This window comes from Tachyglossus aculeatus, chromosome X1, assembly GCF_015852505.1.
Source record: "Tachyglossus aculeatus isolate mTacAcu1 chromosome X1, mTacAcu1.pri, whole genome shotgun sequence".
In the NCBI taxonomy this organism is placed as follows: domain Eukaryota; kingdom Metazoa; phylum Chordata; class Mammalia; order Monotremata; family Tachyglossidae; genus Tachyglossus; species Tachyglossus aculeatus.
Genome location: NC_052101.1, coordinates 62,941,513 through 62,958,390, shown reverse-complemented (window position 1 = coordinate 62,958,390; position 16,878 = coordinate 62,941,513).

Here is a 16,878-nt window from a genome sequence, read left to right as displayed (position 1 = left end):
TGCACAAGTAAAATAAATAAATAATAAATAGAGCAATGAATATGTACAAACATATATACATATATACAGGTGCTGTGGGGAAGGGAAGGAGGTAAGATGGGGGGGATGGAGAGGGGGACGAGGGGGAGAGGAAGGAAGGGGCTCAGTCTGGGAAGGCCTCCTGGAGGAGGTGAGCTCTCAGTAGGGCCTTGAAGGGAGGAAGAGAGCTAGCTTGGCGGATGGGCAGAGGGAGGGCATTCCAGGCCAGGGGGATGACGTGGGCCGGGGGCCGATGGCGGGACAGGCGAGAACAAGGTACAGTGAGGAGATTAGCGGCAGAGGAGAGGAGGGTGCGGGGTGGGCTGTAGAAGGAGAGAAGGGAGGTGAGGTAGGAGGGGGCGAGGTGATGGAGAGCCTTGAAGCCCAGGGTGAGGAGTTTCTGCCTGATGCGCAGATTGATTGGTAGCCACTGGAGATTTTTGAGGAGGGGAGTAACATGCCCAGAGCATTTCTGGACAAAGACAATCCGGTCAGCAGCATGAAGTATGGATTGAAGTGGGGAGAGACACGAGGATGGGAGATCAGAGAGAAGGCTGATACAGTAGTCCAGACGGGATAGGATGAGAGCTTGAACGAGCAGGGTAGCAGTTTGGATGGAGAGGAAAGGGCGGATCTTGGCAATGTTGCGGAGCTGAGACCGGCAGGTTTTGGTGACGGCTTGGATGTGAGGGGTGAATGAGAGAGCGGAGTCGAGGATGACACCAAGATTGCGGGCTTGTGAGACGGGAAGGATGGTAGTGCCATCAACAGAGATGGGAAAGTCAGGCAGAGGGCAGGGTTTGGGAGGGAAGACAAGGAGTTCAGTCTTGGACATGTTGAGTTTTAGCTGGCGGGCAGACATCCAGATGGAGATGTCCTGAAGGCAGGAGGAGATGCGAGCCTGGAGAAAGGGGGAGAGAGCAGGGGCAGAGATGTAGATTTGGGTGTCATCAGCATAGAGATGATAGTTGAAGCAGTGGGAGAGAATGAGGTCACCAAGGGAGTGCATGTAGATTGAGAACAGAAGGAGACCAAGCACTGAACCTTGGGGAACCCCCACAGTAAGGGGATGGGAGGGGGAGGAGGAGCCTGCAAAAGAGACTGAGAATGAATGACCGGAGAGATAAAAGGAGAACCAGGAGAGGACAGAGTCTGTGAAGCCAAGGTCAGATAGCGTGTTGAGGAGAAGGGGTGGTCCACAGTGTAGAAGGCAGCTGAGAGGTCGAGGAGGATTAGGATAGAGTATGAGCCATTGGATTTGGCAAGCAGGAGGTCATTGGTGACCTTTGAGAGGGCAGTTTTCGTGGAATGTAGGGGACGGAAGCCAGACTGGAGAGGGTCGAGGAGAGAGTTGTTGTTGAGGAATTCTAGGCAGCGCGTGTAGACAACTTGTTCAAGGAGTTTGGAAAGGAATGGTAGGAGGGATATGGGGCGATAACTAGAAGGTGAGGTGGGGTCAAGAGAGGGTTTTTTTAGGATGGGAGAGACATGGGCATGTTTGAAGGCAGAGGGGAAGGAACCAGTGGAGAGTGAGCAGTTGAAGATGGAAGTTAAGGAGGGGAGAAGGGATGGAGCGAGAGATTTCATGAGATGAGAGGGAATGGGGTCAGAAGCACAGGTGGCCGGAGTAGCACTTGAGAGGAGGGAGGAGAGCTCCTCTGAGGATACTGCTGGGAAGGATGGGAGAGTAGCAGAGAGTGTTGAGAGCCGGGGGGTTAGATAAGGGGGGGGAAGTGACTTTGGGGAAGTAGGACCTGATGGATTTAATTTTGTTAATGAAGTAGGAGGCCAGATCGTTGGGGGTGAGGGAAGGAGGAGGGGGAGGAACTGGGGGCCTGAGAAGGGAGTTGAATGTACGGAAGAGCTGGCGGGGGTGATGGGCATGGGTGTCAATAAGGGAGGAGAAATAGTTTTGTCTGGCAGAGGAGAGGGCTGAGTTAAGGCAGGAAAGGATAAACTTGAAGTGAACGAGGTTGACATGGTGTTTAGACTTTCGCCAGCAGCGTTCGGCAGCTCGAGCATACGAGCGAAGGAGGCGGACGGTGGCAGTGATCCAGGGCTGCGGGTTAGTGGTATGAGAGCGGCGAAGGAAAAGGGGAGCGAGTGAGTCTAGCTGAGTAGAAAGGGTTGAGTTGAGAGCAGTAATCTGATCATCAAGACTGGGTAGAGAGGAGAGGGCGGCGAGGTGGGGTGTGAGGCGCTCCGAAAGATGGATGGGGTCAAGAGAGCAGAGATCTCTGTGAAGGAGTAATATGGATCTATATGAGGTAAGGCATACAAACAATACGTGTTTTATCCTCAGGGTGGTCCTACCATGGAGTGGTGAAACCAGGGTAAGATAAAACAATGCAAATTCTATCTCCAGGGTAGTTGTAACTTGGATATGCCCATTCATCTAAGTCATTTATGAGTGTGCCTGGAGCCACAGCAGGGAGTATAAGTGGGGGAGAGCAGTCACATTTCAACAGGAAAATCCCAAGGGAAAAATAATAATTAAGGCAAGCAAATGAGTCAGCAATCCAAAATGCCAACATGTAAATTACCTAAAATCCAAATTTTCCTCTCCATCCAGACTGTTAAGGAGAGGAAAATTTGGATTTAGGATAAGCACTTATCCTATCCCACCTTGAATACTCCATCAGCTTCCTTGGTGCCCTTCCTACTTGTCTCTCCCCACTTCAGTCCCTACTTCGCTCTGCTGCCTGGATCATTTTTCTACAAAACCGTACAATCCACATTTACTCACTCCTCAAGAACCTCCAGTGGTTGCCCACCCAGCTCCATATCAAACGGAATCAATTGTATTTGAGCGCTATGTGCAGAGCACGGTAGTCTGTCAATTGTATTTGAGGGCTTACTGCACGCAAAGCACTGTACTAAGTGCTTGGAAAACAAATTATCAATATGTTACAGATACATAAGTGCTGTGGGGCTGAGGGGAGGGGCGAAAAAAGGGTGCAAATCCAAGTTCAAGGGTAGCACAGAAGGGAATGGGAGAAGAGGAATAATAATAATAATAATGGCACTTGTTAAGCTCTGTGTGCCAGGAACTGTACTAAGCACTGAGGTGGATACAAGCACATTAGGTTGGACACAATCCCTGTCCCACATGGGGCTCACAGTCTTAAGCCCCATTTTACAGAGGAACTGAGGCCCAGAGAAGAGACTTGCTCAAGGTCACACAGCAGATGAGTGGCAGAGTCAGAATTAGAACCCAGGTCCTTCTGACTCACCGGCCTGTACTCTAACCACTAAGTCAGTTGGGGAAGGCCTCTTGGAGGAGATGTACTTTCAGTAAGGCTTTGGGGAGGAGAAGAGCGATCATCTGTCAGATATGAAGAGGGATGGCATTCCAGGCCAGAGGTAGGAAGTGGGTGAGTGTTCAGCAGCAAGATTGAGGTACAGTGAGTAGGCTGGTATTAGAAAATTGAAATGTATGGGCTAGGATGAAGTAGGCAAGGTAGGAGGGAGTAAAATGATTAAGTGCTTTAAAGCTGCTGGTAAGGAGTTTCTGTTTGATGGGGAGGTGGATGGGCAATCACTGGAGGTTCTTGAGGAATGGAGACACATGGACTGAATGTTTTTATAGAAAAAATGATCTGGGCAGCAGAGTGAAGCATAACTCAAGTGGAGAGAAACAGGAGGCAGGGAGGTCAGCAAGGAGGATGATGAGCAATCAAGGTGGGATAGGATAAATGCTTGGATTAATGTGGTAGCAGCTTGGATGCAGAGGAAAATGTGGGTTTTAGCAAATTTGTGAAGGTTGAGCTAAGATTTGGTGGCAGATTCAATATGTGGGTTGAATGAGAGAGAGGAGTCGAGAATGACGATGATGATGGTATTTGTTAAGTGCTTACTATATGCCAAGCACTGGGGTAAATATAAGCTAATCAGGTTGTCCCACGTGGGGCACACAGGCTTAATCCTCTTTTTATAGATGAGAACTGAGGCACAGAGAAGCTAAGTGGCTTGCCCAAGATCACACAGCAGACAAGTGGTGGAGTCAGGATTAAAACCCACGTCCTCTGACTCCCAAGCTCATTCATTCATTCAACTGTATTTATTGAGCACTTACTGTGTGCAGAGCACTGTACTAAACGCTTGAGAAGTAGAAGTCGGCAACACATAGAGACGGTCCCTACCCAACAACGGGCTCATAGTCTAGAAATGCTCTTGCCACTAAGCCACGCTGCTTCCCTATGATGGTATTTGTTAAGCGCTTACTATAACGCTAAGATTACAGGCTTGTGAGACAGAGAGGATTGTGGTGCTCTCTATAGTGATGGGAAATTCACAGGGAGGACAGGGTTTGGGTGGGAACATAAGGTGTTCTGTTTCTGTTAAATTTGAGGAATTGGCGGTACATCCAAGAAGTGTCCTCAAGGCAGGAGGATATGTGAGACTGCAAATAGGGAGGGAGATCAGGGCTGATGATGTAGTTTGGGAATCATTCATATAGAGATGGTAGTTGAAGCCATGGGAGTGAGTGAGTTCTCCAAGGGAGTGGGTGTAGGGGGAGAATAGAAAAGAACCCAGAACTGAACCTTGAGGGACTCCCACAGTTATGGGGCAGGAGGCAGAGTAGCCTGTGAAGTAGACTGTGAATCAGCAGCCAGAGAGATAGGAGGAGAACCAGGAGAGGACAGTGTCAGTGAAGTAAAGATTGGATAATGTTTCCAGGAGAATGGGGTGGTCGACAGTGTTCAAGGCAATTGAGAGGTCGAGGAGGGTGGAGTAGAGGATGATGGATTTGTCAAAAGGACGATGGACTTTTCTGACCTTTGAGAAGGTAGTTTCTTTGGAGTGAAGGAGTAGAAGCCAAATTGGAGGGGGTCAAGGAGATAATTTGGAGGAGAGGAACTGGAGCCAGTGGGTGTAGACAACTCACACAAGGAGTTCAATGAGGAATGGTAGGAGGGTGTTATGGGATGGGTCCATAACTGGAGGGAACTGTGGGGTCAAGATTTTTATTTTATTTTACTTTTTTTTTTTAAAGGTAAGAGACACATGAACATGTTTGAAAGCAGTGGGGAGGCTATTGGAGAGGGAACAGTTGAAGATGGCCGACAGGGAGGAAAGAAGGGAGATGCAAGTGCTTACATAAGGTGCAAAGGGATAAGGTCAGAGGTGCAGATGGAGGGATGGATTTTGAAAAAGGACAGGAGAGCTCATCTTGAGGTACTGCTGTGAAAGATGGGAGAGCAACAGCTTTAAAGCACTCTATCACCACCTCCTCTCATATCAACTCACTGATTTTCGATAACAGCCCAGCATGCTCACTTTGCTCCTCTAATGCCAATCTAATCACTGTACCTCAGTTTCATCTAGCTCACTGCTGACACCTCGTCCATATAGAGAAGCAGCGTGGCTCAGTGGAAAGAGTCCGGGCTTTGGAGTCAGTGGTCGTGGGTTCAAATCCCAGCTCTGCCAATTGTCAGCTGTGTGACCTTGGGCAAGTCACTTCACTTCTCTGGGCCTCAGTTCCCTCATCTGTAAAATGGGGGTTGACTGTGAGCCCCCCGTGGGACAACCTGATCACCTTGTATCCCCCCAGCACTTAGAACAGTGCTTTGCACATAGTAAGCACTTAATAAATGTCATTATTATTATTATATCCTGCCACTGATCTGGAACACCTTCCCTCTTTATATCTGACAGACGATCTCTCCCCATCTTCAAAGTCTTATTAAAAGCATATCTCCAAGAGGCCTTCCCTGACTAAGCCCTCATTTCCTCTTCTCCCATTCGCTTCTGCATCACCCTTGCATTTGGATTAGCACCCTTGATTCACCCCTCCATCAGCCCCACAGCACTTATGTACAGATCTGTCACTTTTTTTTTTTTAATGTTAATGTCCGCCCAGGGCCCCCCCCCCCCACAGTAGCCTATAAAAGACAACAGCCCTAATGGCATAATGACTCAATGTTTAGTAACTCTTGAGGACAGAAATTTTAGTAGGTTGCTCTACAGAAGATCACCATTTATCTTAGTCTCCATCGGAAACAATTTCTAGAGAACAACACTGTCACCTTATAGTTTAATAACAATTTTCATTATAAACATTTCTATCCATTTTGAACACCACAAATTTTTGCATAGCATTATACATACCGTAACTACTGATTATGTCTTTTAGTCCTTACTGTATCCTTTTGCTTTTCCTTATGATACTAAAATTTCACCTTTCAGTTGCTCATTATTTCTTCTCTTTTATCCAGAATCTTCAGTAAATCCTACAACCCAGAAAACAACAGCATCTCAAAATTGATATAACAGATTAAGAACATAAATCTCACTCAAATTTTAGCACTGCTCCAGAGATATCTACAGGGTGAGAGGATATTCTCACTCCTTATATTCCTACATATTGCTTCATTTAAGTGGCTCTACTATTCAGAAACAGTGCACTTGACTGTGTGGAATAGTGGATAGAGCATGGGCCTGGGAGTCAGGTCATGGGTTCTAATCCCTAATCTTCCACTTGCCTGCTTTGTGACCTTGGGCAAGCCACTTCACTTCTCTGTGCCTCAACTACCTCATCTGTAAAATGGAGATTGAGACTGAGCCCCACGAGGGACAGGGACTGTGTCTAACCCAATTTGCTTGTATCCATCTCAGTGCTTAGGAGCAGACTAAGCACTTAAATACCAGAATTATTATATTATTATCTATGCACATGGTTTGTGTATGCAGCATAGACACTAGGACTCAGACACTGTCTAGAACTGAATGGCGTGACTTCAGATAAGAGCTTCTCTGGATACAGGATAATCAAATGGTTGGTGGGGAGAGGAATGGGCAGGAGGAGAGAAAGGAAAAAGTGGGTAAGGAGACCCCTTTCCTCTTCCCTAATTTAAAGTTGTACAGGTCAGTCACATTTGTGAACCCACTAAAAATAATTATGGTATTTGTTAAGCGCTTACTATGCGCCAAGCACAGTTCTAAGCAGTGGGGTAGATACACGGTAATCAGATTGCTCCACATGGGGCTCACAGTCTTAATCCCCATTATTCAGATAAGGGAACTGAGGCCCAGAGAAGCAAAATGACTTGCCCAAGGTCACACAGCAGATAAGTGGCAGAGCCAGGATTAGAACCTTCTGACTCCCAGGCCCATGTGCTATCTACTACACCATGCTGCTTCCCAGGAGCACCTATAATAATAAAAAAGTTAATGATATCTGTTAAGCATTTACTATGTTTCAAGCACTGTACTTAGACCGTGAGCCCCATGTGTGACTTGATTATCATGTATCTACCCCAGTACTAAGAGGGAGAAGAGGCATTGGGTTCCTATTTTGCAGAGGAGGAAATTGAGGCACAGAGAAGCTAAATGATTTGCCCAAGATCACAGGCAGATGAGTGGCAGAGCCAGGATTAGAACTCAGGTCCTCCAACTCCCAGGCCTGTGGTCTTTCCACTAGGTCATGCCTCACTGAAGAGGGATTCATCTCCTGTTACCTATATGGGCTTTGGGATCAATAACACTTTTCTAACAAAATTTCCAGTTCACAGGAGTTTCTATGCTACCACCAGTCTTAAGTTACAATGCCCTTGGATAGCCCAGCTGCATTTCCAGGAACTCACTGTTCCCCCCAGAGCCCTCCTCCCAACCCACTATGGGCCAACCAAATCATATTTACTGAGCACTTATTGCACACAGTAAGGGCTCTGTAAATATGATTGGTTGGCCCATGGTGGTTGGGAGGAGGGCTGGGGGTGGGGGGCAGCAAGTGCTAAGTACTAAGTGCCTGGGAGAGTATACAATATGACAATGGGAAGGACATTAGCAACAGCAAAGCCTCCACAAACTTTAGAATGTTGGGAAGCCCGTGTGCTCTTACTGCCATAACTGTAGCTGGGGCTCTGATCCACGAGGTGCCTGACATCCTGATCCTCTAAACATACTGCCCTACTGCTCTTTTGTTTTGAACATTGTCCTTGTTTTAATCTTTCCTTTTGAGTCTATCGTCTGGCCCCTCTCTCCTCACAGCACAGGGATCATGTCTAATTCTCACCAGGGTATTGTTCTAAGTATACTGCTGTGTACCCAGTAGGTAAATACTATTTCTAGTCCTCCATCATTGCCAAAATGGCAGTCCATGTCACTTGACCATCTCTGGACTGATGTATTTTTTAAATGGTATTTGTTAAGCATTTATGATGTGCCAGGCACTTTACTAAGTGCTGTATTTCTGCTATATGAAAGGAGGTTTTAATTTTGGTGGCTAATGACCTAAGTGAATTTGGAATGGAAACTTGATTACAAGACACATGCTTTCACATCAGTATTACTATAGATTTACCAGGTATTTCCCACCCCCAAATTAAGGAACATTTGCACTCTTACACTGGCCATATTTATGTGGCAAGCAAAACACTGAAGAGACACCTAAGCCTAAGAACAGCAATTTAACTGCAGGAGTCCCTTGGCAGAGAAAATACTTTCAAGGCCTTTGTATACTTTATAGCCAGGTTTCCAACAGGCAGTATTCTTTCATTGGTAGTAAAGAGTTAAACATTTGCAGGAAAACGCTTAATATATCCAAAATGACTTCTACTTTGGAAACATTTGATGTTTAAGACACGTTCAGGCAAAACATTTGCTGAAACAGATATTTTTGGAAGATGCTTCGTACTGCAGATGCAGATTTAAACTGCTTAATAGAACAAATTGTGATGTCCACACTGGTAAATAAGGAGGAAAGACCTCAATGTCTCAAAGTGGAAGGGAGCATTACAGCTAGTGGTGTTTATTAAGCACTTACTGTGTGCAGAGCACTGGTACTAAGAGCTTAAGAGTTCAACACAGAGTTGGTAGACATGTTCCCTACTCACAATGAGCTCACAGTCTACAGGGAACTGAACTATGGTATATGCAGAAGATGTCACTACAATGTCAGTTACTGTGGAATATTCCCAGGAATATTTTGTTCTGGAGCCAATGACTACAATCCTATCCAATGCATGCTGTTGGTCTATGGTGCCTGGGCAAGAGTGTAGATTCATTCACTCAATTTTATTTATTGAGCACTGTGTGCAAAGCACTGTATGCAAAGCACTTTACTAAGCGCTTGGGAGAGAAGGTGGCCATGCACAACTCACTGCCACTAATGAAAAAACAATTCAATTGCTGAACCTATTGATGGTGAGCTTCCTTCTACCCTTATCCTAAACACAAGTTCCATGAAGGTAGGTGACCCAAGATATCAGCCATCTGATTGCTAAATAGGTGTGGTTCAGCAGTGGACTGTTGGGAGACAAAAGCAGCAGGCAGGCCAGCCTGGCATGAAGCAATCATGGCAGGGGTTGCTCTTCCCTTGGAGAGGTTTCAGAAAGATTGGGATACTGAGAAACATATTAAAGAACCGTTATGGGTGCTGAAAATAAGAAGAACAAAGGACAACCTCTCCACTCACAAAGTGTGAAATAAATTATTACTCATGCATTAACCTTTTCTGCCAAATACTACATTCAAACTAAAGGACTGTAATGTGCGTACACACACACACACACACACACACACACACACACACCCACACACCTGAATCCAAATGTCAGACCAGCTCTTTAAAAATTGATTTCACGAGCATTCCACTTTTTCTGAACTATCTTGGGAATTGTACAAATGCAACCTTCTGCTTTCCTTTGGTATATAACTTGCCTGAGAAGCTTCTTAAAACCAAAAGAGAGAGACTTGCAAATATATACAGATTCAATTCTCTTGATTCATTTATGTAAGTGATTATTTTTTCTCTCTACACTTAAGCAATAGCAACTGTATATTGTATACTTCATTCACAAAACTCCATTGCTTCAATCCACTTATTGGCTTTCTTTATTCTGTAAAGTAGCCTCCTCAACACCAGAGGGCAGACTTAACAAAATGCAGTGTTCAGTGGCTAGCATTTTTTTTTTTTCCTATTTTACATTAAACTGCTGTAGATCTCCTAGCCTGGAGACAAATCCTGTTTGGCTAAACAACGGAAGAAGGTGTATGCACACAGCCTTGTGATTCAGAAAAAAATTGGTATTTTGGATGATCTAAGAATGTGTAAAGAATTGCAAATCCCATGTGGGCCAGGGACTGTGTCCTATTTGATTATCCTGCATCTACCCCAGCATTTAGCACAGATCAAGCACTTCCATACTACAGTTATTATATGCTCATTTCTTGATAAAGACAAAAGAACAAAATGCACCATCTAAATGGAGTTCAGAAACTATCTGAAGCAAGCATGAGCTGAAAATAGCCATGAGCATTTTGCTGGAATTCAATTTTAATAACAGTCTGAAGAGGTAAGGATATTCTATAAAACTCTAAAAATTTTTTGCTAACCAGGCTGAAAAATCTCAAATGCAAAGACTTTAGAACATGTAATGTAGGCATTCTGTAAGATGAGTGGTGTGATCTAATATTAATTTTGGACTGTTTCATGGAAAGGGAAGTGAAGCAGTTACACATGAATCTGATCAACCTAGAGATCTCCAATATGAATAACTCAGGTAAAAATGACCTATTGAGAGAAAAGTAGTTCATCATCATTGATCATTTATTAAACACCTGATGGAGTGTACGGCATTGTTACTGTGTGCTGGGGAAAATACAACTAAACGTGTTAACATCTCTTCCCTTAGGGAATTTAAAATCCAAGTGCAGGGAGACAACAGGCTTACAACAAAATGAACTCAAGAAAAATACTGGAAAAATTTATAAGACTACTACAAGATGATCATGGAACATATGCTGATTGGAAATTCTTTTCTAGCCTAGAGTCACAGAATATTCATGGCATAGTGGATAGAACATGGGCCTGGGAGTCAACCGGTCATGGTCCCGGCTCTGCCACTTATCTTCTGTATCGCCTTGGGCAAATCACTTCACTTCTCTGGGCCTCAGTTACCTCATCTGTAAAATGGGGATTGAGACTGTGAGCCCCACATGGGACAGGGACTGTGCCCAAGCCAATTTGCTTGTATCTACCCCAGTGCTTACTACAGTGCCTGGCACAAAGTGCTTAAATACAATTATTATTATACAAATATGTTTTGAAGCAGCATAGGAACTTGCTTTCCTTATGCTTTCTGAGGCTATAGGATGGTGGGCACTTTCTCCTGAATAGAAATGAGGTGGACCTGGACTAACAGGTCACAATTGTAGCCAAGTACCCAGTGAAATGGCCTTCCTAGGAGTCTTGTTTGGTCTCTGGGGTTGTCTATCCAGTGGGGCAGGCCCAAAGGGAAGACCAGGTATGGGGCCTGCCCCCAAAACCAACACAACCTGGACCCTTCCATACTTACCATACCCATAAAGAAAGCATTCTGGGAGAGCTGAAATGGTTTCAAAAAGACCCTTAATTCCTATTTGTACTTGCTTCAGTTTCTTTGGAATTCATTTAGCAATGATGACGACTTATGGCCATTTTAAGTGTTACAGCTTTGTTTTGCTTCTTCTGTAAGATTTCTAAGTTAAAATAATACCTTAAAAAGATGACAAAGTAGTTTAATCTTGAGTGTGTATTAATCACAAAACAGGGATCCTGTAACCATAATTCTTACAGCAAAATATCATTAAATTTGTATCACACTAATTAGGAATCTGTGATGATCCCCCCTCCTTTCCTCCTGCACCCCTCAATCCCCCTCTTCCCACCCACCATCCTATCCCACCTGGATTACTACATCAGCTTCCTTGCTGACCACCCAGCTTCCTTGCTGACCACCCAGCCTCCTGTCTCTCCCCATTCTAGTCCATACTTCACTCTGCTGCCCGGATCATTTTTCTACCAAAGCATTCAGGGCATATCATCCCCTTCCTCAAAAACCTCCAGTTGCCCACCCACCCCAGCAACAAACAAAAACTCCTCACCACTGGCTTTAAAGCACTCCAACACCTTGCCCTCACCAACCTCACCTCACTTCCTTCCTACAACCCAGCCCACACACTTTACTCCTCTAGTGCTAACCTTTTCACTGTGCTTCCATCTCGCCTGTCTCGCCGCCAACCTCTAGCCCATGTCCTGCCTCTGGCCTGGAAAGCCCTCCCTCCTCAAATTCACCACACAAGTACTCCCCCCACCCCCCACCAGCCTTATTGAGGCACAGCTCCTCCAAGAGATCTTCCCAGACTAAGCCCCACTTTTCCTCATTTACCATTCCCTTCGGCATCACCCTGACTTGCTCCCTTTGCTCTTCCCTCCTCCCAGCTCCACAGCACTTATGTACCTATCTGTAATTTTAATTTGTATTGAGGTCTGTCTCCCCATCTCTAGACTGTAATTTCATTGTGGGCAGGGAATGTGACTGTTTATTGTTGTATAATACTCTCCCAAGCACTTAGTACAGTGTTCTGCACACAGTAAGCACTCAGTAAATATGACTGAATGAATCAACCTCCCCACCAATTCTCAGGTGACAGAGAGCTTTCTGTATGTCCATAGCTGGGTTTTCTCCCTTTCTCCTCTACTGCTGCCAAAAGGGAGGCAGGCTTTGGTCTACAGTTGGACCTACTACTCTCACTGCTTTTAAACAAAGCCTTGGTTAACCTCCAAGACAGCAGGAGAACACCAGACAGCAGAATAGAGGCAGCCCAGTTCAGCAGGGAATAGAGACAGAGTACTTCCTTTCTCCCTGTGAGAATCTGCTCTTAACTAGAGACAGATTTAGAAGGGATTAGTGCTTAGTACAGTGCTTGGCACACAGTAAGTGCTTAAATGCCAATCATATTTATTGAGTGCTTACTATGTGCACTATGACTTGACAGCTTATTTTGGACAAATCATCAGGAGGACTAATTCTCTGGAGAAGACATTAATGCTAGGAAAAGTCCAGGGGAAATGTGGAAGAGGCAGATCAGCAGCTAGATAGTTACAAACCATAACAATGGCAAGAACTGTTAGCAGGGCTACGGATTACGGCAGAAGATAGGATGTTCTGGAGAAAATCTATAGAGTCGCTATCAATCGGAAACGCCTCGACTGCACTTAACTACGTGCATGATACTGTACTAAGAGCTTGGGAGAGTACAATGTAACAGAGTTGATAGACACGTTCCCTGCTTCTTTTAAGTTAAATTAAGCTTACTTAAGCTAAGTAAGAGACACCAGGAAAAAGCTACTTGGCACAAACACACACAAGGAAACACACATAAAATGGCAAATGCACCCAACGTGCTGTAATAAAATTGTATTTCTTTTAAAATTGTACAGTTGGGTTTTTTCCAATAATGTGGATACTACTTTTCCTGTTTATTTTGTAGTGAGAGTTTATCATGTTAATTTTATTCCAGCAAAAATGTACTATTCCAGATATTAGTAAACTTCACTATTTCCCATAGGCATACTTATTAGGCAGGAATAAATAAAAAAAAACAGGGAAATACAGGACCCATAGAAGAGGGCTAACAAGTCAAACTCAGGCTAATGCCCAGAAAACCAGAAACACAGTATGGGAAGATTAAATTAATAAGGCTCTTTTTTTAAAGTCTTTTCTAATCTGATATCTGACCCAAATCCTAAAAGCTACAATTAAAAGGAATAGGTGATATTCCAAATAATTCCAGTAAAGCACAAATAAACCCAATATGTGTGTCCCCATCTCCACCGGAAGCTAGACACACTGGGGTGACAGTCCTACATAAGTAACAAAAACGTCAATGATATCTACCGTGGGGGCGCGGGGCTGCTCAAAAGAAGAAAGTTATGATTAAAGGAGCATGAACATCCAAAAAATGGAATGACTAGAAGTCCCAGGAGATGGGAATGAAGAACCCAAAAACACTGAGTCTCAGAGGATTCCGAGACAAACGCCTGCTGACGTGCTCCTCCCTGTATGAGTATCTGTATGCTATCAGAAGGTTCCACAGTTTACTACATTGACAACCAATATGTGCCATTCTTGATAAACGAATGATCCCAAACTAATAAAATTGGTTTGACACTTGTTCCAAGACACTGGCAACAGCCATTAAACGGCTGTTTGGGGAAACCAGGCTGTCAGACAGCTGGCCAATTTTGTCATACCAGAACAAGAGAGATGGCAGTAAGAAAACCCATTAAGTGAAAGTAATTTGCCCACTTCTACCTCCAATCTGATTTTTTATTTTTGTATAATGTAGCCTGAAAAAAGCCATCTGAATGGCTTTGTAATGTCAAGTTTTAAAGAATGATTGAGCAGCCCCTCAAATATTTATTGCTTTGGGAAACATGAATTGAATGTAAGCATCTATAGCAATGGAAAGTATGTTACTTCATCCCTGGATAACTGCAGTGTAAATGATCTCATAAGTTATTTTACAAGCAATTTTGTTAATTATTTATAAAACCTTGGAAACATTTTAAATATTTTAATTTTTTACTCCCTCTTAAGATTGCAAAAACAGAGACTGTCCTAAATTATTTGAGTTGTACAGTATCCAGAACAGTGTTTCAAACAGAACTGTTTCAAAGTGAACTTTTTATAAAAATAAAATAAAAATCAAGCACTGCTGTTCTAGAATCCAAGTGAAGAAGAATAATAACAATTTTAAGCTCTGTACTATGTGCAAGAAAGCACTGGGGTAGATACAAGATAATTGGGTCAGACAGTCCCTGTCTCATATGGAGCTACAGTGCCTGGCACACAGTGAGTGTTTAAATACCATAAAAAAATGGGACTCAGTTAAAGGAGGGAGAACAAGTATTTCATCCTAATTTTTGGATAAGGAAACAAAAGGAAGTGACTTGTCCAAGGTCACTCAGCAGCAACTGGCAGGGCCAGGATTAGAACACAGTCAGAGGGCTCCCAGGCCCATGCTCTACTAGGCCACATCGTTTCTCTACTGAAGAAATCAGTCACTTCAGTCTCCCTCCTCAGTTCCATTTTCCACGCCCCCCATAATCTGCATCCTGGTCTAAAGCACTTTTGAAACTAATTGTAGTCTGCTCCCAGCTATTTTACCCAGGGCTTGGGTTGTCTGAGGTAGGTATGTTTTATTCACATCTTTTATCCCAGCTCTCAAAGTCTTAAGGTCAAAAACTGCACTGGTCAGTTTTGAGATTTCTTTTACACTGGAACATTTCATTTCTGACTTGAATCTGCACAGTAGAAAACAAAACAAAAAAACACCACAAAAGACACCACCTGTTGATCTCCCAACAGGTCTGTGAGATTAGACACCACTAGTTCTACTTCTGAACTCGCCCTGAGAACTTTATAAAGTCAGGATTCCCTTTTGATTAGACTTCATTACTCTGCTTTCCAATGCCAAGCTGAAGCTGGATACAGATTTACATGTGTAGAAATCCTGAGATGCTATAGAAGTTGAAAGTATTCCTAAATGCACATTAAACCAATTCCAAAACACACAGAAGTTTTCTAGAGGAGGCTTTCCTGGCTAGTGTCAATTTGATATTATTACTTTCATGGGGAGTTAAAGCAAGTTCACTTAATGGAATGGAGATTTGAAAGGTGCTGATTAAACAACTAGCCCATACTTCTAGTGCAATGGAGTTGTTTAGAAGCACTCCAGGACAACTGGTCATTTTAAGAAATATAACCAGAGTAGCTTCTTATTCTTTCAATTAATGGTATTTATTGAACATTTTCTGTGTGCAGAATGTTGTACAATAGAGTTGATAAACACAATTGCTGCCCATAGAGAAACAGCAGAGCAAGGGACTAGATACCCTTACTATGCAGTGATGGGTCTTGATATCTGAATTTGATCTACCCCCAACACCCCCTTCCCTCCCCCCCCACCACCACCCCCCAGCCTAAGAGGCCTTTTCCATGGAAAAATTTGACATTTGGCAGATGCCACAATGAACAGCTCCTGGTTATTATAATGGTGAAGCATCAAATATAGACCACGTATTCTAATTTTTTTCAAAAGATTCTACTCCTGGTCACCAAGGTGCTGAGTTCACAAGGATGTCATTTTAGAGTGGTTTGAAGTGCATCCACCTAGTGTTTCTACTGAAACATTTGGTTCTATCTGATCTACATGAGCTGCTAGGATACATACATCTCTCACGTGAATATGAACGAGTTTATCTGGATAAATGTGTGCACCTTTTTATAAAGTTTATCTGATAAGAAATCTCTATTTAAAAAATCCTTGATGTTCTTTCTATGGTCTATTCATCTTTGTTTCCCCCTAACCATATCAATCCCCTTTAGTGCTGTTTTTCTTCTTCTTCTGAATATTAAGAGCACCAAATATTTTAGTAAATTATTGTTCTATGGGCCAATTGATTTAATGAACACTACTTATTGCAGTTCACCTAGTATACTAGAGTGTAAGGGTGCTGCAGCTAAAACAAATCACAACATCTCAACAGTTGGAAAAGAAAACACTGAAGTCACAAATTCACATCGGCAGACTCATTTAATTTCAGAATTGCTTTTCCAAGAAGCAGCATGGCCCAGTGGATAGAGCATGGGTCTGGGAGTCAGAAGGACCTGGGTTCTAATCCCAGCTCCACCACTTGTCTGCTGTGTAATCTTGGGTAAATCATCTAATGCTTCTCTGTGCCTCAGTTATCTAATCTGTAAAATGGGGATTAAGACTGTGAGCCCTGTGTGGGACAGACTATGTCTAACTCAGTTACCCTGTATCTACCCCAGCGCTTAGAACAGTGCCTGGCACATAGTAAGAGTTTAAATAACATAATTATTATTTTTATCATTATAAGTTAGTTCACATTTTAGAGACTGGGCTTAAACTTACATCTAACTTTACAGAAGTTTAACAAAAATGCCAAATCAGAAACAGGGTAACATTTATTAAAGTTAAAAAGAGAAAGTTGTTAAAGGAGGAAAATTAGAAGTGTTAATCATTCATTCAAGCGTATTTATTGAGCGCTTACTGTGTTCAGAGCAC